The sequence below is a fragment of the Pleurodeles waltl genome, chromosome 8 (genome assembly GCF_031143425.1).
Source record: "Pleurodeles waltl isolate 20211129_DDA chromosome 8, aPleWal1.hap1.20221129, whole genome shotgun sequence".
Taxonomy (NCBI): Eukaryota; Metazoa; Chordata; class Amphibia; order Caudata; family Salamandridae; genus Pleurodeles; species Pleurodeles waltl.
Genome location: NC_090447.1, coordinates 782,208,307 through 782,230,641, shown reverse-complemented (window position 1 = coordinate 782,230,641; position 22,335 = coordinate 782,208,307).

Below are 22,335 nucleotides of genomic sequence, written 5' to 3'. Positions count from 1 at the left end.
GTATGTCAGATCTGCTTACAATTTCCGCAGCATATAATAGCTCATTTTACGATAATTTCTGGATTATTTATATAATCGTTTTTATGACATGCAACTGTAAATAATAAGTGTTAGGCCAGAGGCAAAAAAGCAGAATTCTCATGCTCTTCCGCATGTAGCTTTCCATGACTCAATAACTGTTTTCCCATAGGAATTCACACGCACCGTAAAAATAGAGTTCTGACATCCAGCTTAAAATGTTTTATATTGTCAAAAAAAGCAGTGGGGGAGGAGGGGCAATGAAATGTGCACCCTAAATAGGAAAGCGACATCTCGAGTCACCCATTGGGATAAGAAATAACAAGTATTCCACCTCACGTTTATGTGAACAAGAATAAGTAAAAGAAAGAAAATAAATGTAGAATATTTGTAGGAGTACGTTTAGGAGGGCAACATAATACTGATTAGTACCATTACACAGCTCACTTTATGAACTGTCTAATATGCAGTGGCGTAAAGAAACCTTAGATGGGCCCAGCAAGGTACATTGAAGGGGGTCTCAACTAACAATCACCAATGCGCCTAGCATTTTCAAGTAGGTCATTCACATTCGCATACATTCTATGTACAGATGCACTTTTGAATTTTTTGCAGCCGTTCGGAAAACACTCACTCAGCTCACTCCCTTCCATTCCTTCCTTCCATCAGCAGAATGCAGATAGAAACAATTAATGACTCCTTTAGAGCACAAGTGCTCCCAAAGCCACATCAGTCAGACTGACAACTTTGCCTGGCTCCATCAGCCAATCAGATAGATCCTTCCCTTTCCTGCCTTTTGACTCAGTGCACATTGGACCAACGAGCAAATACTAAAGTCAGGTGAACACCCAGTAGCCGCCAAGCCAGTCCTACACCAAAGTTAGCTCCATCTACCTATCAGATTACTGCATCCTTTACCCATCTTCTAAGATGGCAATGCCTGGAGTTGTCATTCCGGCAAATCTTCAGCAATGGGTGTTTGAGGTTAAAAGTGCCTTGTCTTTGGGCCTGTTAGGGCCAGGAAGGATACAGATCTAGATTTCCTACCTCCAGGATGGAGCACCCTCACTAAGTGCCTCAAAAAGTTCACTTATCCCCACACCATCAGAACCAGACCACACATCCACTCAGATAACACTCTCAAAGCAAACTTCCAAAATCATATTCACATCCCTATCACCAGTATACATTCCCTACCAGCACAATATAGTCTGCTTCCCATGCTTATCAATGCACATTTGTCAATTCTCAGCTCCACTGACTTCACAGGCATGATCCAATCACACAAACTAAATGCAATCTTACCACAAAAAATGTTGGTCACACACCACATCCACACATATCTTAGACATTCCCATCCACATGGGCCACACAGTTCAATGATTTAATCACACACATATGACAAGTAAGAGTATTACCATCATTCTCAAGTCCACCTAGCCCTGCAACCTTTGCAAATCAAGATGATTTGAATTTCTCAACTTCTGTTTGTCCATCTTTGCATCAGAGATCTACACACCTACCCGGCACTAACAAGGACTTCATCAAGGAACTCTCAGACCTCATCACCTCCGTCTTCATTCAACACAGTCAACCCATATTCCTCAGAGACTTCAACCTCCACAAAGACTGAGGCATGAAGAAAATGAAAAGTTATTCTAAAAACATCTCAGCACCCTAGACATTAAGCAGTAAATCAACAAACTCACCCCACCCTTAAGTAATACTCAGTTCCTCATACATCCCTTACCCTCAGACCAATGCAAGACTTTGGCTGAAGTGACCAGCACACATCATCTTCTCCGTTCATCAAGGTTTCCAATTCCCACCAGTCCCCACTAGCCGTTGACATAATCTTTGATCTATAAACACCACCATAACAAAATCACATAGATGTCAACTCACAAACAAAAATGAGATATTTCTGAAACCTTCAGCTCCATGGTGCTCAAAGTCTCAGTGACAAGACTTTCATAAACGAATAAGAAAAGAAGACAGGTCAATGTTGCCATCAACCTCATCTAACTCATTGGACTCTGCTGTGTATGCAGCTCCCTAATCAGTGGAACCAAGACAACCAACCGAAGCAAAGTACTCTTCACAGCAGTTAAGCACTCTGACAATTTCCTACCAGAATCATGAATCCCACAAGCAGTCAACAATTGTAATGCCATCAATCACTTCTCCACTGAGAAGATAAACTAGCTGAGAATCTACATAGCCCCAATCAATCAGGCATCCAGATTGCTTCTAATCCCCTAACCAATCTTCTATCAGGTGGGCAGCCTTCAATCATATTTAGTACACTGACATTCTCAACTTCCTGAAAGCCAATACCCACAAGGATGTCATATTATCAAACACTTCGAAAGAGATGCCCTCAGAACCTTCATCCACATCATTAAAATCTCCCTCAAGACAGACCTTCCTTGCTGAAAAAGTCCACCCTGTTCCCAGGTGATTTAGCTAATTACCACCATATCATCTAGCCATGCTAGCTGCAGGTCAATGCAAGCTAACTTGGATTCACTCTTGAAACAGACTTCTTCTCCAAATATACATGGCTATGAAAACAAAGACAGCATGGCACCAGCTTTCCCTTCTAAAAAGGTGACACATTTTCTCTCTGATGTCATTTTCAGAATGATATTCTAAGGATTACTCCTGCCACGCTGAGATAAAGGCAACACACTACTTACCAGTCTACCTGACAACATACTGGCCTTCCAAAATGCACTGTATATACTTCTGCATGTCACATCAAAGACCTGAGGAATTTGAAGCAAATCAGCTTATCACTGATAAAACTACATGTATGCCCCATTATAAGATCACACCATGTATGTATCTATGTTTGTTTGAGTATTTGCTTGTGGTATTCCTATAGCGCAAATATCTGTAAAAGGTGACAGAGCTGTGTATGGGGTCAAAGACAATCATTAAGACAAACAAGCGATAGGAGAGGTAGTTGGTTTGTGGATTAATGCACTGTGATGAAGTGTTGTTTAGAGAGCTGTGTCTTCAATACCTTGCTAAACTAGAGTGGTGCTGGGATGGTCCTGATGAATATGGAGACGATGTTACAGATCCTGCCCGCACAGATGGAAAAGGCATGCTGCCTTGTTTTTTTCTTTTTCACACATCTTTGTTTGCAGTTTGATGGTGTCCAGTGTGACGTCAACCGACAGAGATGGTGAGTTTGTTTGCTAGATAAGCAAGGGTGCTAGCATTAATTGATTAGTAAATAATACAGCTGAATTTAAAGATGGTGTGGGTCGCAAGGGGTAATAATAGACTTCCATCTGAATGGGTGTGATGCAGTCATATTACGTCAGGCTTTGGATGAGAAGTACTGCAGCGTTTAGGATGCCCTTAAGGGGGGCTGGTTTGAAGCCTGGAAGGCTGTCAATTTGAAGACTAGCTGCATCAGGTAGAAGACTACCAGATGTGGCAGTCTTCCATATTGGACTAGTAATGTAACCACCTCTGGTGCACAGCACAACAGGAAAGGTCAGATCACCATTATGCTGAAATATAAAAAATGCTAGAAATGGAAAACTAGAAGGCAGGACTTCTCCATCTATGCAGTCAACATCAGACATAACATTCCCATTAACATAAAACTGTCCCTAGCCTCTTAAACCTAATGAAGGAACTTAAGGCTCATCTTTTCAGAGAACAGCTTCACAAGATACTGTAAGAACCAATCACAATCAGAATGTTCTGCCACATTATACATTTTGAAACGTAGGGAGGTCATACATCCTTGTTCAGTACTCTTTTGCTTTGCAGTTTGTGGCACTCTGCAAATAACTTTATCTACAAAAAAAGCATCCATACATAAACACAGACTTAGGAATTAGCATATCAAAGATGGCAATAAGCAATAACCTTTCTCTTGTACCGTTGAAAAGTACATTTAGAATGCACCAGTAGACATTGTACAGGCCCTTTACATTTCACCTAATTTTTGTTTCCATCTTTGCAGTTCCACTTCTTATCTACCTACAAGAAAGGTATGAAACAATTCCTGTTAAACAGGTCACCTGACTTGGCAAGGATCAGTTTTCTAGCACTAACTCGCTCTAGTTCAGCCAAAATAAAAGTAACATAAGGTAAGGTGCACAACCCTCTTTCCCCATAACATAATTGTGATGGTAACAAACTCGCTGAGAAAGCCTGATTTTCAAACAATATAATATATATCACCATGTCAGGTGCCATAGCTTCAGCCAGCAGCCTGTTGCAGGTTTTTACAGTTGTTATGTGTGACCCTTCATCATACAAAAGCACTATGTAAGCAAGGATTTCAAACCCATAGTTCAAAATGAAACTGAAAGCACAGGAATGCACAGTGATATTTGTGAAAAAAAGACATCTCGTACAGGCTAAAGCTGTCCCATAAAATGGATATAGATGGCAGATATGGTGTGTGTGAATGCATACCAGAACTCTACAAGGCACTAATCCTAAAACTGAATATTTAACATACAACGTTGCACAGAAGTGATACCCAATCTGTGGTCCATGGACCCCTGGGGGTCCCCCCAAAGCCTCTTCAGGGGGTCTGCGACTGCTTAGAAAATTAAATATTATTAACAGATTATGGTGGTCATTACAACCCTGGCGGTCAGTGTTAAAGCCGCGGTAAGACCGCCAACAGGCCGGCTGTAAAAAAAATGGAATTACGACCATGGTGGAAACCGCCAACAAAGACAGCCACTTTAACACTTCGACTGCCACGGCGGTACAAACAAACAGCGCGGCGGTCACCGCCAACAGACAGGCGGGAGACAATGTACCGCACACAGTATCACAACCTACCAATCCGCCACCTTTTCCGGGGTGGATTCACCGCAAACAAAAACTCGGCAGAAACAGGACTTCGAAGGGAAAACGCTCACCTCTGCACACCCTAAGAGGAACCAGGATGCCATGGAACCAGAGCTCCACATTTTTCCAGCCTTTATCTTCTTTCTCCTCTACCTGGAGCGCGAACGCCAGCGGCAAAGACCACGGTGAGTACTGCACCTACAACACAGGGAAGGGGGAGGGAAAAAACAGTGACACACACACGCAACACCCCCACCCCCAACCTCACCCACGACAACACACACACTAATACAGCATGATACATTACAGTTATACCCCCCTCCCCGGAAATGAGGCTGAACGAATGTAATATATTAAAATTCAGTAGTCAAATAATATACATACACTATTTACAAACATAAAAATCAAGAATATTAGTCCAAGGTATTCCACCCTTAAAGTCCATGGACCACTGGGCCCACACTGCATGGGCGAGGCCCACACAAGATACCCGAACATGACGGAGAGAACACTGCAGGGGCATCAGATAGAAATAAAACAGGCACCTCAGGGGGAAGGGAAAGGGTGGGCACCTCAGCCGGTTGAGTGCACAACGCCAAATCCACGAGGGGGCCCCATGCCCACTGTTCAATCCTGGGGAGTGCAAAGCCACAGTCTCACAAGTCTCTACAGTGGGTGGTTTGCCCACTGTTCAATCCTGCGGAGTGCAAAGCCACAGTCTCACAAGTCTCTACAGTGGGTGGTTTGCCCACTGTTCAATCCTGGGGAGTGCAAAGCCACAGTCTCACAAGTCTCTACAGTGGGTGGTTTGCCCACTGTCCAATCCTGGGGAGTGCAAAGCCACAGTCTCACAAGTCTCTACAGTGGGTGGTTTGCCCACTGTCCAATCCTGGGGAGTGCAAAGCCACAGTCTCTCAAGTCTCTACAGTGGGTGGTTTGCCCACTGTCCAATCCTGGGGAGTGCAAAGCCACAGTCTCTCAAGTGGATAACAGTCTCCACTGGTTCTGGAGGGGGCTTGGTGCCCAGAGTGCTTCATCCTGCCAAGGACTGAGGTAGTGGATGTAAATCTCCACTGGTTCTGGAGGGGGATTGGTGCCCAGAGTGTTTCATCCTGCTCGTGGCGGCCTCAGTAGCGTCAGTGCTTTTGGCACTCATGGGCCAGCGGTGCTTGTGGCGGCGGTGTCCTTGGCAGCAGTGCTTGTGGCGGCGGTGTCTTTGGCAGCAGTGCTTGTGGCGGCGGTGTCCTTGGCAGCGCTTCAGCTGCTGGCGGTCCTGTCTGGGCCAGCAGGGCTGCTGCTGGCCGTCCTGTCCGGGTCAGCGGGCTGCTGGCGGTCGCCTCCTGGGCCAGCGGGGCTGCTGCTGGCGGTCCTGTCTGGGCCAGCGGGGCTGCTGGCGGTCGCTTCCTGGGCAGCGGGGCTGATGGCGGTCTTCTCCGCCATGCTGATCTTCCCAGACTTTCCGGGTTTCTTGTGCCCCTTCCCCACCTTGGAAGGTGTTGCAGCTGACTCCACACTCCCACTTGTACCCCTGGGAGTGGCTTTGGTGGCTGTTGTCTTCTCTCCCGCCGGGCACTGGCCAACGTTTGATGCTTGACAGGTGGGGGACTGTCCGTGCTGTGGCTCCTTGCCACACTGGCTGCCCTGCTGCCTGGTGAACTCCAGAATCCGGTGACTACTGGCACCACTGGTCCCGCTGCTGTTGTGGCTGAGGTGCTAGGTTGGGACCTGGAGAGTCGGGCCCTAAGAGACTGACGGGGTGGGGGAGGTGAGGGAAAGAGGTCAAGGGTGGACAGGTAAAGTTTCTTAGGAACACTTGGATGGGTAGCTGGAGGGGGTTTGGGGGTGGAGGAAGAGGTAGTGGTTGTAGGAGGTGCACGTTTGGTGACTTTGGGTGAAGGTGCATGCGCTGGAGGCTGTCGTGAAGTGGATGGCTGTTGGGTGGGTGTGTGGCTGCGTTTGTGTACCTTGGGAGGTGGCATCACAGACACACTGGGAGAGGACGCAGGGGATGTATAAATGGTAGTGGGGGTGGTGACTGCACGTGAGTGGGGTGTGGTGGTGGGTGTGCTGGTGATGGAAGTAGTGGCTGTAGATGTAGTGCATGCATGTGTGAGTGGAGACGAGACTGGGAGGGAGGAGGGAGACGAGGAGGAGGGGGACACAGTGGAGGCAGTGGATGTTGCTATGTCTGCATGTGTGTGATGCTTGCATGAGTGCCTGTGGCATGTTTGCCTGAGCTTCCTTTGTGTGTTAAGGTGTATGCATGCTGGTCTGATGGTGTGCTTGGGGTAGGCTGAGGTACAGGGGATTGGGTCTGGGTAGAGGAAGTTGGAGGGGGGAGGCTAGAGACAGGGACAATGGCTGCCATCAGTGCTGAGGCCAGAGTCTGAAAAGCTCGCTGAAGGGCTGCCTGACCAGAATGAATGCCCTCCAGGAATGCATTGGTTTGTTGCAACTGCCTCTCTACACCCTGGATGGCATTCAAAATGGTAGACTGCCCAACAGTGAGGGGCCTGAGGAGGTCAATAGCCTCCTCACTGAGGGCAGCAAGGGTGACTGGGGCAGGGGCTGAGGTGCCTGGGGTGAAGGAGATGCCCAACCTCCTGGGTGAGAGGGCACGGGGCAAAGGCTGAGGGGCTGCTGGGAGGGTGGTGCTGGAGGGGGGGTGGCGGCTGTACCTGTAGATGTGGGGGGCACAGATGGGGCCGCCACCACAAGGGAGCTCCCATCAGAGAATGAGTCCGTATCACTGGTGTCAGCTCCTGTCCCAGCCGTGGAGCTCCCCTCACCCTCCGTCCCACTGGTGAAATCAGACTCCGTAGGGTCGCCCTCCAGGGTCACGTGGGATGCAGCTCCCTCCTGCTCCGGTGCCACTGCTCCTCCACCTGATGATGCTAATGCACACATGTACAGGAAGACCACAAAAAGGGGGGAGACAGAAGAAGGACATGTTGAGTGCATGCATTACCGCTACCGTTGGAGAACACGACAGACACAGAACCCTCCTGCACTACGCCGCGCACTTGGGGTCCACTATTCAATCCCTGGGACATGGCCTACAAGGCTACGGCCGATATCTGCACACATGGGTGTCACAGGAGCCTGACTAGGTGTAGTTGGCACTGTACCCAGGTGGGGTGGGGTGCCACAGGGTCTGCCTGAAAAAGGGGACTCAACTAGCACACTCGCCCTGGCCTAGGGAAACCCACAGCCCACCTCCCCCACCCAGACACCTCCACTGCGTGCTGAATCAGCAGAATGACGGTGTACTCACCCCCTTGTTGCTGCTGTGATGCCCTCAAGCACCCATCCAACTCCGGGTACGCCACCGCCAGGATCCTGAACATCAGGGGGGGTCATGGTGCGACGGGCACCCCTCCCACGTTGGGAGGCCATCCCCAGCTGAGCCTCCACCGACTTCTTGCTCCAGCGGCGAATGTCCTCCCATCTTTTACGGCAGTGGGTACTCCGTCTGTGATAGACCCCCAGGGTCCGGACGTCCTTGGCGATGGCACGCCAAATATCCTTCTTCTGGTGGGCGCTGACCTACATGAATTGTACAGGGGAAAAAGCGAAGTTATTACCAACTGCACCTTCACAGTCATTGGCCCGCATCCCTATCCTTGCCAAATGGCACATGCACTCACCGTCGTTTCATGCACACATCATTCTCCCCACCCCTATCTTTCATCCGTACCACTCCACACAGGCATTGCCCATACAGCATGCTCACAGTGTACTTACCTGTTTGTCTGGAGGACCATAGAGTAGCGTGTACTGGGGGAGGACCCCATCCACGAGTTTCTCCAACTCCTCCGTGGTGAAGGCAGGGGCCCTTTCCCCAGACGCACGAGCCATTGTCTCTTCCAAACTGAGGTCATAGCAGCACTTGCAGTGTAGGTCCTCTCCTCGAAGATCAGGTATCGAGTGATTGAACTTATAGTAAATGGAGGTCACGTCCGCAGCGATGCGTACCGTCACCGCTGGCGTACATCGTCATTGGCTCCTGGGACCCATAGGGTCCAATGTTAACCAATGCAGAATTGCGCCGCGGTCTTCGACCGCCTACCGCGACGGTGTACAACGCCAGCGCAGTTACCTCACATCCCATTGTCCCACTTTACAGATCATGCAGCCGCCATTTCAGGGGCCCACATGGCTTTATTTATTTTTAACTGCGTCACAAATACCTAGGCCTTGCCTCAACACTCATACAGGCAAAATTTGGGTTATGAATGGTTTTCTGAGTAAGCTGTGTTTACGTACCTCTGAGTTGGTGAACTCTGTTTTCGCTGTTGTCCTTCATAGGCACCATCCGCTGGGACATGTGAGGAGATGGCGGCATCCTCCGGTGTACAGACCGCTGGTGGACCTGTCGAGAATGGAGGAAAGACATGTGATCATCACCTACAGGCTTGATCGTGCCACAATCCTGGAACTGTGTGCCCAGTTGGAGCCAGACCTGATGTCAGCTATCCGCCATCCCACAGGAATCCCTCCTCAAGTGCAGGTGCTGTCAGTACTCCATTTCCTTGCAAGTGGGTCTTTTCAATCTACAGTGGCCATAGCATCAGGGATGTCCCAGCCTATGTTTTCCAACGTGTTGTCCAGAGTGTTGTCTGCCCTGCTGAAACACATGCAGAGCTACATCGTTTTCCCTCAGGTGGAGGATTTGCTTACTGTGAAAGGTGACTTCTATGCCCTGGGACATCTCCCCAACATCATAGGTGCCATTGATGGGACACATGTGGCCTTCGTCCCCCCGCAGGAGTGAACAGGTGTACAGAAACCGGAAGAGTTAGCATTCGATGAATGTGCAGATGGTGTGTTTGGCAGACCAGTACATCTCCCATTTTAATGCCAAATTCCCTGGCTCAGTGCATGACGCTTATATCCTGCGGGATAGCAGCATCCCTTAGGTGATTGGGCAACTGCAGAGGCACCGTGTGTGGCTATTAGGTGAGCACCTGTAACCAAGTCAGTGGGAATAGTTGTCTGGGTCTGGGGATATCCCTACAGGTTAGTGTGTGTCTAACAGTTGTCCCTCGCCATTTGCAGGTGACTCTGGTTACCCCAACCTGTCATGGCTACTGACCCCAGTGAGGAATCCCAGAACAAGGGCAGAGGAACGCTACAATGAGGCACATGAGCGAACTAGGAGGATTATAGAGCGGACCTTCGGCCTCCTGAAGGCCAGGTTCCGGTGCCTCCATATGACAGGCGGTTCCCTATTCTACTCACCAAAGAAGGGGTGCCAGATCATCGTGGCCTGCTGTATGCTTCACAACTTAGCTTTGTGACGACAGGTGCCTTTTCTGCAGGAGGATGGTCCAGATGGAGGTGTTGTGGCAGCTGTGGAGCCTGTGGACAGCGAAGATGAGGAAGCAGAAGAAGAGGACATCGACAACAGGAACTCTGTGATCCTGCAATACTTCCAGTGAGACACAGATCAGAAGACAAAACTGCCTACTACATGTACTTTAACACTACTGCCTCTCTACTGTCTTTCCTTTTCACCCAGTGTATGGTCACTGAGTTGTCACATTCTCTTACGATTTCACCGATGTGGGTCCCACTGTGTGACATCTTCTTTGTTTCCTCATGGACTAGAGCTGTGTGACATAGGTATGTTGACACCACAATTGAAAGAGCATTTTGTCACTGTAATTGCTAATACACTAATTCGAAATCACAGACAGACTCAAGATTGTTTTGTGCTTTAAGGGTGTTTATTTAAGTGCTCAATATTGGAGGGTGTTGTAAAATGGTGAGGGGTGATGGTGGAGGAATGTCCATGGCAGAGTCCAGTCTATTAGTCTCACAGGTGCATTGCCCAAAGGGGCATAGGAAGTGGAGCTCGGGCAGTTTGAGGATGGACAGGGTGACAAGGTGGGAGAAAAGGATGACATTCAGGGCAGTCTCATTTCTTGGCGGGGGTCTTGGTATCGTTCTCTGTCTTTGTCCTGGATCTCAGGGACCGTTTGCGGGGTGGTTCTCCCTGTGCAGGGGGTGAGGTGCTGGTGTGGTGGTCCTGTGGCGGTGCCTCCTGTCCACTAGCACCGGCGGAGGTGGTGGGCAGTTCATCGTCCAGGCTAGGGTCAGGGGCCCTTTGTTGTGCCACAGTCTCCTTCCTGGTGTTGAGGACTTCCTTCAGTACCCCTACGATGGTGCCCAGGGTGGAATTGATGGATCTGAGTTCCTCCCTGAAGCCCAAATACTGTTCCTCCTGCAGCCGCTAGGTCTCCTGAAACTTGGCCAGTACTGTTGCCATCGTCTCCCATGATGTTGGAGAGGGCCTCGTGGAGAGTAGGTTCCCTGGGCCTGTCCTCCCCCTGTCGCACAGCAGCCCTCCCAGTTCCCCTGTTTCCCTGGGCCTCTGTCCCCTGAACGGTGTGCCCACTGCCACTGCCCCCAGGTCCCTGTTGTTGTTGGGGTGGTGGGTTAGCCTGGATTCCCTGTAGTAGTGGACACACTGCTGATTGATGTGACCTGGGGACAGAGGTATGGGCCTGCTGGGTGGGTGCTGTGCTGGTGTTTCCAGATGGGGCAAGCTCTGTGGTGGGCTGTGCCAGTGTGAGGAGAACCGACTGTCCTGAGGTCCCAGATGGGTCAGGCTGGTCGTCTAGCTCCAGTTGGACAGAGCTGCTGTCATCACTATGGGCCTCTTCTGTTGGTGGTGTTGACATGTGTGGACCCTCCTGTGCGGTGACGTTGAGTAGGGGTCCTGCAGGGATGTAAAAGCATGATTATTGCATCTGGGTGTACCATGGTGTGCAATGAGAGAGTGAGCGTGTACCCCAGTGCTTGCATTCCTGTGTGGGACCTTGTGTGATGATCGTTTAGGGGGGTGTATGGGTATGTGAGGTGGGCATGCATTGGTGTTGGGTGTCCATGCTTTGTTGTTGCATGCAGGGCTTGGTGTTGGGATGTGTGGTTTGTGATATTGGGACATTTGGGAGGAGTAGGAGTGATGGGGGTGAGGGCGAGGGTGGGGGTATGTGATGGCATGCAGGTAGTGTGGGGGATATAGTAGTTAAGGTTTGACTTACCAGAGTCCATTCCTCCAGCTACTCCTTCGAGGCCCTCAGGATGCAGAATAGCCAAGACTTGCTCCTCCCATGTTGTTAGTTGTGGGGGAGGAGGTGAGGGTCCGCCACCAGTCTTCTGAACTGCAAGTTGGTGTCTTGAGACCACGGAACGCACATTCCCCCGTAGGTCGTTCCACCTCTTCCTGATGTCATCCCTATTTCTTGGGTGCTGTCCCACTGCGTTGACCCTGTCCACTATTCTTCGCCATAGCTCCATCTTCCTAGCTATGGAGGTGTGCTGCACCTGTGATCCGAATAACTGTACCTCTACCCGGATGATTTCCTCCACCATGACCCTGAGCTCCTCCTCAGAGAACCTGGGGTGTCTTTGCCGTGCCATGGGGTGGTGTGGGTGATGTGTGGGGTGGTGTGTGTTGTGATATGTTGGGTGATATTTAGTGGTGTGTTGTGTGGGGTGCGTGGTTGTTATGTGGGTGATGGTATGTGAGGCTGTGGATGCTTGGTTGTAGACTGTAGTGTCTCTCTCTGGCCTTATGTTGCAATTGTTGTCGTAGGGGTTTGTGGGTGATGTGGGTGTGTGTTTTATATTGTATTGGGTGTGTGGGAGTGGTGTGTGTATGTGTATCAAGTGTGTGTATTTGGAATTGTCCAATGTGGTAGTGTTTTGTAAATGTGTGTGTATTTTGAACGCGGCGGTGTGTACCGCCAATGGAATACCGCATTTGAAAGACCGCCGCGTGGATTTGTGGGTTGTGATAGTGTGGGCTTATTTCTGTTGGCGTGACAGTGGAGGTTTTGTTTTCGCCAGTTTATCACTGACCTTTGGTGTGGCGGACTTGTGTGGGTGTCTCAATTTTGGCGGATTCCGAGCTGTGGGACATAATGGCCATGGCGGAATTCCGCGGCCGCAGCGGTGTGTTGCCGGTTTTCTGCATGGCGGTAAGCGGCTTTTACCGCCAATGTTGTAACGAGGGCCTATGTCCCCAGATTTCCGTAATGACTCAATTGCAGGTCCCCAGATTCCAATGACTCAGTGGGGGTCACCAGGTTCCAGTAATGATAATGTGGAGGTCCTCAGAAGTGAAAACATTAGAAACCATTGTTATGCAGTTAATCACAGAAAGGCACCAGGTGCAAGTGGATTACACGGTTTAAAATGAGTGTTTGTGTCAGAGAGTGGACCTTAGAAAGATGTACTAGATAGTTTTATGTTCTATCAATAGGGTGTAATAACTGTTTTTTAATGGTCATTTACTTTTTTGTATTCCAATGAGCTTACAATTCACATCAACAGTACGATCTGTCTTACATACCAATGAGGTGGTTGTACGCATTTATTACAGTGCATTTTATATGAGAGAAAAAACATCCAATATGCAAGAAAGCCCGGGACTCTGCAGGACCAGATATGGTCACTAAGGGGCATATTTATACTCCATTTGCACCGAATTTGCATCCTTTTTTTCTAACGCAAATTTGGGGCAAAACTAACTCCATAGTTATATTTTGACGTCAGACACATCTAACGTCAAAATATTGGAGTTTGCACCATTTTTTAGATGCGTGAACCTACCTTGAGTCAATGTAAGATGCAAGGTAGGCGTTCCCATCTAAAAAATGGTGCTAACCCAATAGCCCCATATTTATCCCCCATGCTAATAGGACAGGTGGGAGGAGGGGCTAAATAATGATTCAAAGCTTGCTTTACACCATTATTTAACGACAGGGTCAGACTAGGCGTTAGGAGATCCGTAGACCCATTTCCACAATTATGCACCATGGAATGGGTCCACAGGTGCCCTCCTCAAGCCCCGGGAACACCCCCACCCACAAAGAGGGACACAGGAGGATGGGGACCCCATCCCAGATAAATAGGGTAAGTATTGGTAAGTTTTTTTGTTTTTTTTACTTAAAGTGCCATTGGGGGCCAACTTGGGGCCCCCTGCATGGAACACAATGCAATGGCCATGCCCAGGGGATACTGGTCCCCTATGCTGGCCATTGGGGTGGTGGGCATGACTCCTGTCTTTTCTAAGTCAGGAGTCATGTGGTATGGATAGTTTTTTTGCCTCTAACCAGCCTAACATCATTTTTTGGTGCAAGCCCCCTTCTCCCATACCACCACCCCAACTGCCTAACTTCATTTTTTTTTTACTCTAGCCCACATTTTGACCGGCTTGCACCATTCAATGAATGTGGCACCTGGCTGGCGCTCAGGAATGGTGCAAGCCGGTGCTAAACCTTTTGATGCAAAACTGTGTTAGTGTAGTTTTGCATCAAAAAGTATAAATATGCCCCTGAGAGTGTAAGATCCTCTCCAAGTATCATAAGAAGGTTACACAGAGTCACCTGCAGGCCTCTGGTTCCCATTATCCCTGCACTCCTTGGGCCAGAAAACCAGTACTTCTGTATTAAAGAGTATAGATAGTGAAACTGTGCACTTTCAGTGCAGGGAGACTGCTAAACTCCACACCACCTCATGGAGGACCCCAGGCTTTCCCTCGGAGGCTATAGTTGGCAGTGAAAGGCCAGCTGCAGTCAAGAACATTAAAGAGACTATGTTGGAAGTTTTTATTCTTTTAACTCTGTGGAAAGCAAAGAGGCTACCACAGTTCCTATGTTAAATACCATTTTCAGCGGTGCCAATGGACCCTAACAATGGTGAAAACTGCAAGCTGCCCCGCATCGCAGGGGCTGAAGGGCCCTCTGTTAAGCCTTTGCTATTATATGGGGAAAAGTGTTTATTTCTGCCAAACTCAACCATATTTGCCAAGGTTTTACTTTGTCTGTGTGTGACACTTCTATATTCTAAGGGTATTTATGCGTGACACTTCGATTGATAATTTAGCACAAGTTGGGAAACAGAGATTAACACATGATAGAATCAATTTCATGTTTTTATTTATTACTGGCCACTTCATGGAAATTCATGTGTTTGTTGCTCTCTTTCTATTTTTACTATTCACTCCCCACATATCCAGCACTCTCTTTTTATTCACCTCCTCTCCCAATGCTCTCCACCCAGCTCCCCATCACACTTGCCACCCCACTGGCCATATAACCTTTTTCATGTTTTGCTATTTGTTTTTTACAAGGGCTTGGAAGCCGCAAAATGTTGACAGACCACTTACTAACATTCTCACACTTAGTTTACTTTTCCCCTTTTTTTCATTTTAATTTACCAATTTAACATGGCCGTCCATGATGTTAGAACAGTAATTTGACAGTAAATTAAGAATTTCTGTAATGCGCCACTATGCGTGAAATGCACATACATTATGAAGCATGTGTGTGAAGAGCATTATATTGCAAATTCCCACATCGGCAGCCACCATAGGGTGGGATTGTTTTAATAGAAAACCCATTTAAATAGTGGAGGTCATGTCTGAGAATATGTTTTTATGCATGTGTTTAAAAGGCAAAAGCACAGCCTTTTAGAGCTAAGGCCTATTGGCATCAATCCTGTATTGTAATATTTGCCAAGGAATATTCCTTTTATTAAGAGGATGAGTGGGTAGCTTTTGTATTGCTTTCAGTCACCTTGCATACTAGCCAGGTTTCACAGGTAAAGAGATCATGATCAGGTTTATTGGGGTTCTGCTTACAAACATTGTAATGCATGTGCACACAAAATGTCTGCCATAATACAAACAACGATTGTCACAGTTTTCTATGAGGCATGATTATTTCTCTTACTTTGGCTCCTTTTATTGCATTCATTTAACTGATGTATTTAGCTACTAGAAAGTCTTCTTGTGAAACATATATTGTTGCACAACATTGATGATAACATGGTAAAAATCACAAATGCTAATGCCATGAGAAATATGTGATTTAAACAAGATACTGGATTCTGTGTTACTTGGTACAGTGCCTCCAACACTCACTCAATCGTATCTGTGCCATAATAATCATGTGGTGTTTGGAGTAGCTGTACATCTTGTTGTGCATATGGTGCTATAACTAACTTATGTTGTTTGCATAGCAGAAGATTCAGGTACTATTTAGACTGAAACCAAATGTAAATTGAGTACTTTCAGTTCCTGTATTATCTGTAGCTCGATGTAGTGGTCTTGCCATGTCAGATGTTTGAGGAGGCTGATTGGGTACCTGCACAGAATGGGCAACAAATTCAATATATACAGTTTCTTTGATTGCCAACACATACTGGGACGCAGTTGCAAGAGCCTCTCCCTGGAGGGGCAATGCTGTAACTCAGCACTTTTCTGTCTAACTACTCAATTCTCAAATAAGTGTTATTCAACACATTACAACTATAGTGCTCAATCTATGTATTTGGCCTGAGGTTGCTTATGTCTATGTTGATCTTGGGTGTGACATGCTGCTCACTTGTTACCGTCTTGGTAAATCCAGGGGAAACCATTAATATTTCTTCTACCTCAATAAAGGGATTTGTCTTGCTACTCAAGTCCCCCTTTTTACTTGTAGCTATATGGTATTCATCTACTTATTATGTCCAGGGCATTTTGAAATAATGTTAGTATTGATAGAATTAAAAGAATAGTGTTTGCCCCATGAAACTCTAAACCCTGCTTTACTTAGTTGGGTAGGTCTTTATCTTGAGCTAAGGCTTAAATGATTTAATATATAACTACATATCAATGACAATGAAGCATATTTTAACCCACAACAACAAGAGAGAGGAGTACATGTGCAAACCATAAAGGTTTATTAGTACATTAGTGAAGCAAGTTAGGCATAAATCAACAATCACCTGAATTCACCACATGTGAATGTAATCCAAGAAAGGCAGAAGGCGAAAGCAAGGTTGACCATTTAAAGATATGTTATATTACATTATTGATGGGTATTAGTGATTTGTAGGGATTTTTTTAAAGAAGAGTTCTGAGTGACACGAAATAGACAAGAGCAAAGTGGGGGTAATTAAGTCTGGTGGTGGGGTCAAAGAGTTGGCTATAAAGAACAAAATGTTCTCTAAGTATTCTGTTTTTTTTTTTGCCTTAACGTAACATATATAGAAATTAATGCAAACACATTGAAAGGAAAAATAAATGCAAGTTGTAGGAAAATGGCTCCCTCTTGCAGTTACCCCCACCACTTTTTGCCTGATATTGATGCTGACTTGACTAAGAAGTGTGCTGGGACCCTTTATAACCAGGCCCCAGCACCAGTGTTCTTTCACTAAAAATGTACCATTGTTTCCACAATTGGCACACCCCTGGCACACAGATAAGCCCCTTGTAAAAGGTACCAGTGGTACCGAGGGTCCTGTAACCAGGGAAGATCCCTACGGGCTGCAGCATGTGTTGTGCCACCCTAAGGCACCCCTCACCTAACACATGAACACTGCCATTGCAGATTGTGTGTGTTGATGGGGAGAAAAAGGCAAAGTCGACATGGCATCCCCCTCAGGATGCCATGCACACAAAATACTATCTGTGGCATAGGTAAGTCACGCCTCTAGCAGTCCTTAAAGCCCCAAGGCAGGGTGCACTATACCGCCCCTACAGTGCCTAAGTCTATTCTTAGACATTGTAAGTACAGTGTGGCCATAATAAGTATATGGTCTGGGAGTTTGTCAAAACAAACTCCACAGTTCCATAACGGCTACACTGGGAAGTTTGGTATCAAACTTCTCAGGATAATAAACCCACACTGATGCCAGTGCTGGATTTATTAAAACATGCACACAGAGGGCATCTTAGAGATGCCATCTGTATTTTACCCAATCCTTCAGTGCAGGACTGGCTGGTCTGTGTCAGCCTGCCACTGTGATGAGTTTCTGACCACCTGGGGTTAGAGCCTTTGTGCTCTCTGGGGCCAGAAACAAAGCCTGCACTGGATGGAGGTGCTTCACACCTCCCCCTGCAGGAACTGTAACACCTAGCAGTGAGCCTCAAAGGCTCAGGCTTCGTGTTACAATGCCCCAGGGCACTCCAGCTAGTGGAGATGTCTGCCCCCTGGACACAGCCCCCGCTTTTGGTGGCAAGTCCGGAGTAGATAATGAGAAAAACAAGGAGGAGTCACCCACCAGCCAGGACTGCCCCTAAGGTGTCCTGCAGAGGTGACCCCTGCCTTAAGAAATCCTCCATCTTCCTTTGGAGGAGTCCCTCCAATTGGTTTAGGGATGTGCCCCCCTCCCCACAGGGAGGAGGCACAAAGAGGGTGTAGCTGCCATCAAGGACAGTAGCCATTAGCTATTGCCCCCAGACCTAAACACACCCCTAAATTGAGTAATTAGGGGTAACCATGAACCCAGGAAACCAGATTCCTGCAACCTGAAGAAAGAAGGACTGCTGACCTGAAAGCCCAACAGAGACGTTGGAGACGACAACTGACTTGTCCCCTTCCCTACCTGCCTGTCTCCAGACTCAGAGAACCTGCACAGCAACGCATCCAGTGAGACCAGTGACCTCTGAGGACTCAGAGGACTGACCTGCACCACAACCAAGAAACTCCTGAGGACAGTGGCTATGTCCAAAACTACAACAAAGAAACCTTCTCCAGCCTCACTCCAGAAGTGTGAGTCTTCACACTCTGCACCGGATGCCCCCAGCTCGTGTACAGAAGAACCAACACCACAGAGAGTACCCCCAGGAGACGCCAACGACGTGGACACCCTGAGTCAACCTCCCTGCACCCCCACAGCAATGGCTGCAGAGAGGACCACGGCTACCCAGTAACAAAGGAACCTGACACCTGGAAGAAGCACTGCACCCGCAGCCCCTAGGACCGAGAGGAATCAACCACCGGTGCAGGAGAGACCAGCAGGCAGCCCTCGTACAAGCCCAGTCAGTGGCTGGCTGGCCCCCCTGTGCCCTGCCTGCATCGCCATAGTGACCCCCGGGTCCCTCCATTGACTTTAATACAAAACCTGATGCCTTGTTCACACACTGCACCCGGCCGCCCCTGTGCATCTCTGGGTGTATTTTGTGTGTCTGTTTGGGACCACCCAGTGCTCTACAAAACCCCCTTGGTCCCCGAGGATGCAGGTACTTACCTGCTAGCAGACTGGAAACAGAGCACCCCTGTTCTCGGTCGGTCCCTATGTTACTTGGGCCCTACTTTGATCTCTGCACCTGACCGACGCTGTGTTGCTGATGCTGGGTGTTTGGGGTTGACTTGAACCCCCAATGGTTGGCTGCCTATGCCCAGGAGACTGAACTTGTAAGTGCTTTACTTACCTGAGAAACTAACCAATACTTACCTCCCCCAGGAACTGTTGATTTTTGTACTGTGTCCACCCTTAAAATAGCTTATTGCCATTTTTGCCAAAACAGTGTACATTACTGTTTTAATTCAAAGTTATTGTGTGAAGTACCTTTCAATTTATGTACTTACCTAAAATCTCAATCTTGTGGTTCTAAAATAAAGAAAATAATATTTTTCTATGTAAAAACCTATTGGCCTGGAGTTAAGTCTTTGAGTGTGTGATCTCATTTATTACCTGTGTGTGTACAACAAATGCTTAACACTACCCTCTGAAAAGCCTACTGCTCGACCACACTACCACACAATAGAGCATTAGTGTTATCTAATGTTGCCACTATCAATCTCTAAGGGGAACACTTGGACTGGGTGCACACTATCTCTCACTTTGAGATAGTATGTACAGAGCCAACTTCCTACAAAAGTTAAATATCCTATGTTTCTTTGCAAACCACTTGGGGGCCGATTAAGAGTTTGGCAGACTGAAACACCCATCTACCAAACTCCTGATGGGGTGGTCGCCGCCATGCTGGCGACCTACCTGCCAGCCATATTATTCCTGGCTCATAATAGACCCTGCGGCAATGCTGCCGCACGTAGGGGCACCAGCACCCTCAAAATGCGCACTGTCTGCTCAGCAGATGGTGCACATTTTGAGGGTGCTGGGCAGGGGGACCTGCACTTGGCATGGGGAGTCCAGCACCCCCGTGGCCCTCTGCACTTGTTCTCCACCAGCATGGTAAAGAACAAGGTTGTAGTCGGCAGGGCAGTGCTGAGTTCAGCGCCGCCCTGGCTGATTACAACCAGGACCATTGTCAGCCAGTCCGGATCACTGATCCTGCCCTATAACCTTGTAATGTGGCGGTTGGACTGCCACTGCTGCAGTGGTCTGACCACCACCACGAGAGCCTCGGAATTGGGGCCTTAATCTCTCTGTGCCTAAGAACATAAATGTGTCCATGTTCCTGGTGCTCTTGTACAGCACTCCAATAACTTCAGGTCAAGTTTGCGTTATATAAAAAAAAACACAATGTGATCACTGCAGATGTCTGTGAGACCAGAAAGGCACATAATTGAATCCTAGTTGGCAGAGTGTGGAATAGTAACTTAAATATATATATACAGCTGCTAGGGCCTACCCTATGACAGAAAGCACTGTGATCATGTAAGTCATTATTTTAGAATAGACACACTGTATAATCTAGGCTGGCCTCAACCCTTAGGTATTGGAGTGCTTTACATGACCCCCAGTTATGTTACACAAGGTTGCAAAAAATTTTTAGGTACTAGGAGAATAAGGGCCACATGTACAAAGATCTGTTTTTTGCGACTCGCAATTTGCGAGTCTCAAAAACTTGTGTACAACAGTGTCCATGACACTGTCTGTGATTCACAATGGGGTTGCAAATGACCTACCTCATCAATATTTCTGAGGTAGGTCGCAATTTGCGATCCCATTGGGAATGAACACCTTCACAGGGATGGTGGTCTGTTGGAGACAGCAGACAACCATGTCTGTGACTGCTTTTAAATAATGCATTTTTTTTTTTTTTTAAATGAAGCCTGTTTTCCTTAAAGGAAAACGAGATGCGTTTCAAAAACAAAAATGAAAAGTTTTCTTTTCATTTTTTCAGAGCAGGCAGTGGTCCATGAAAGCACTGCCTGCTCTGAAAAAATATTTTGCTGCCATTCACAAAGGGGAAGGGGTCCCATGGGCACCCCTTCCCGTTTGCGAATGGGTTAGCACCAGTTTAACTGCGATTGTTTTGTGACTGTATGCACAGTCAGAAAACAATGCTGCATTGAGCTGCGACTCGAAATTAGGAAGGGAACGCCCCTTCCTAATTGCGACTCCCAAACCTATTTTGCGATTCAATTACTAGATTACCAAATCGCAAATGGGGCCATATGTACAAAGATCCGATTTTGCAGCTTGCAAACTGCGAGTCGCAAAACCGGATGTACAACAGTGTACTTTACACTGTTTGCGGTTCGTAATGGGGTCGCAAATGACCTACCTCATGAATATTCATGAGGCAGTTTCAATTTGCAATCCCATTGGTAATGGCCGCCCTCACAGGGGTGGTGGCTTGCTGGAGACAGCAGACCACCATGTCTGTGACTGTTTTTAAATAAAGCATTTTAAAAAAAATGCAGCCTGTTTTCTTTAAGGGAAAACGAGATGCATTTAAAAAAAAAAAAGATGAAAAGTTTTCTTTTAAATTTTTCAGAACAGGCAGTGGTCCGTGGGACCACTGCCTGCTCTGAAAAAATATTTTTGCTGCCATTCACAAAGGGGAAGGGGTCCCATGGGGACCCCTTCCAGTTTGCGAATGGGTTTGCACCAGTTTGAAACTGCTGCTAACTGTGATTGTTTTTTGACCGCATTCACTGTCACAAAACAGTGCTACATTGCGCTGTGACTCACAATTAGGAAGGGAATGCCCCTTTCTAATTGTGACTGGCAAACCTATTTTGCGATTCGGTAAATAGATTAACGAATCGCAAAATAGGCTCTGTACATACCAAAAAAATGTTTCCTGTCACACACGGTCCAATTCTGCAAATTGTGCCGTTTGCGACAGGAAAAATGGTACGTGCATGTGCTCCATGGTACGTACATGTGCCCCTAAGTGATTTGCCCAGAATCACAGGATGTTGAGCAGACACCATGACTCAAACCTTGTTCCCCAGTTCTAAAGTCAGAAGCTATAGTCATAACACCACATCCTGAAGTAGAGTTTTAGATAAAATCAAGGCCCATATTCATACTTTTTTAGCTCCGCATTTGTGTCGCTTTTTGACGCAAAATCGGTGCAAACTTACAAAATACAATTGTATTTTGTAAGTTTGCGCCGATTTTGCATCGAAAAGCGACGCATTATTTTGCGTCAAAAAGCGACGCAAATGCGGCGCTAAAAAAGTATAAATATGGGCCCAAGTGCTTCCAAAATACTTATTTTAACAATAAGGAATTACACTGTACCTAGTGCCAACATTTTAATATGTGTCTCAATTAGTCTGAAATTCAGCTAACATTACCTTTACATTACCGCTTTAAAAAATAAATCTGGCACTTTATCAGTTAAAGGCTAGTGAGAAAGTTGTTTTCTTCTTTAGTCCTCTGTACTTCACCACCCCCACCCATTTCAGCCAAAGACATTTCAAGGTCAATATTAACCGTTCAGTGACATTCGATTTTAGAAAAATTGAGGCCCATATTTATACTTTTTGACGCAAAACT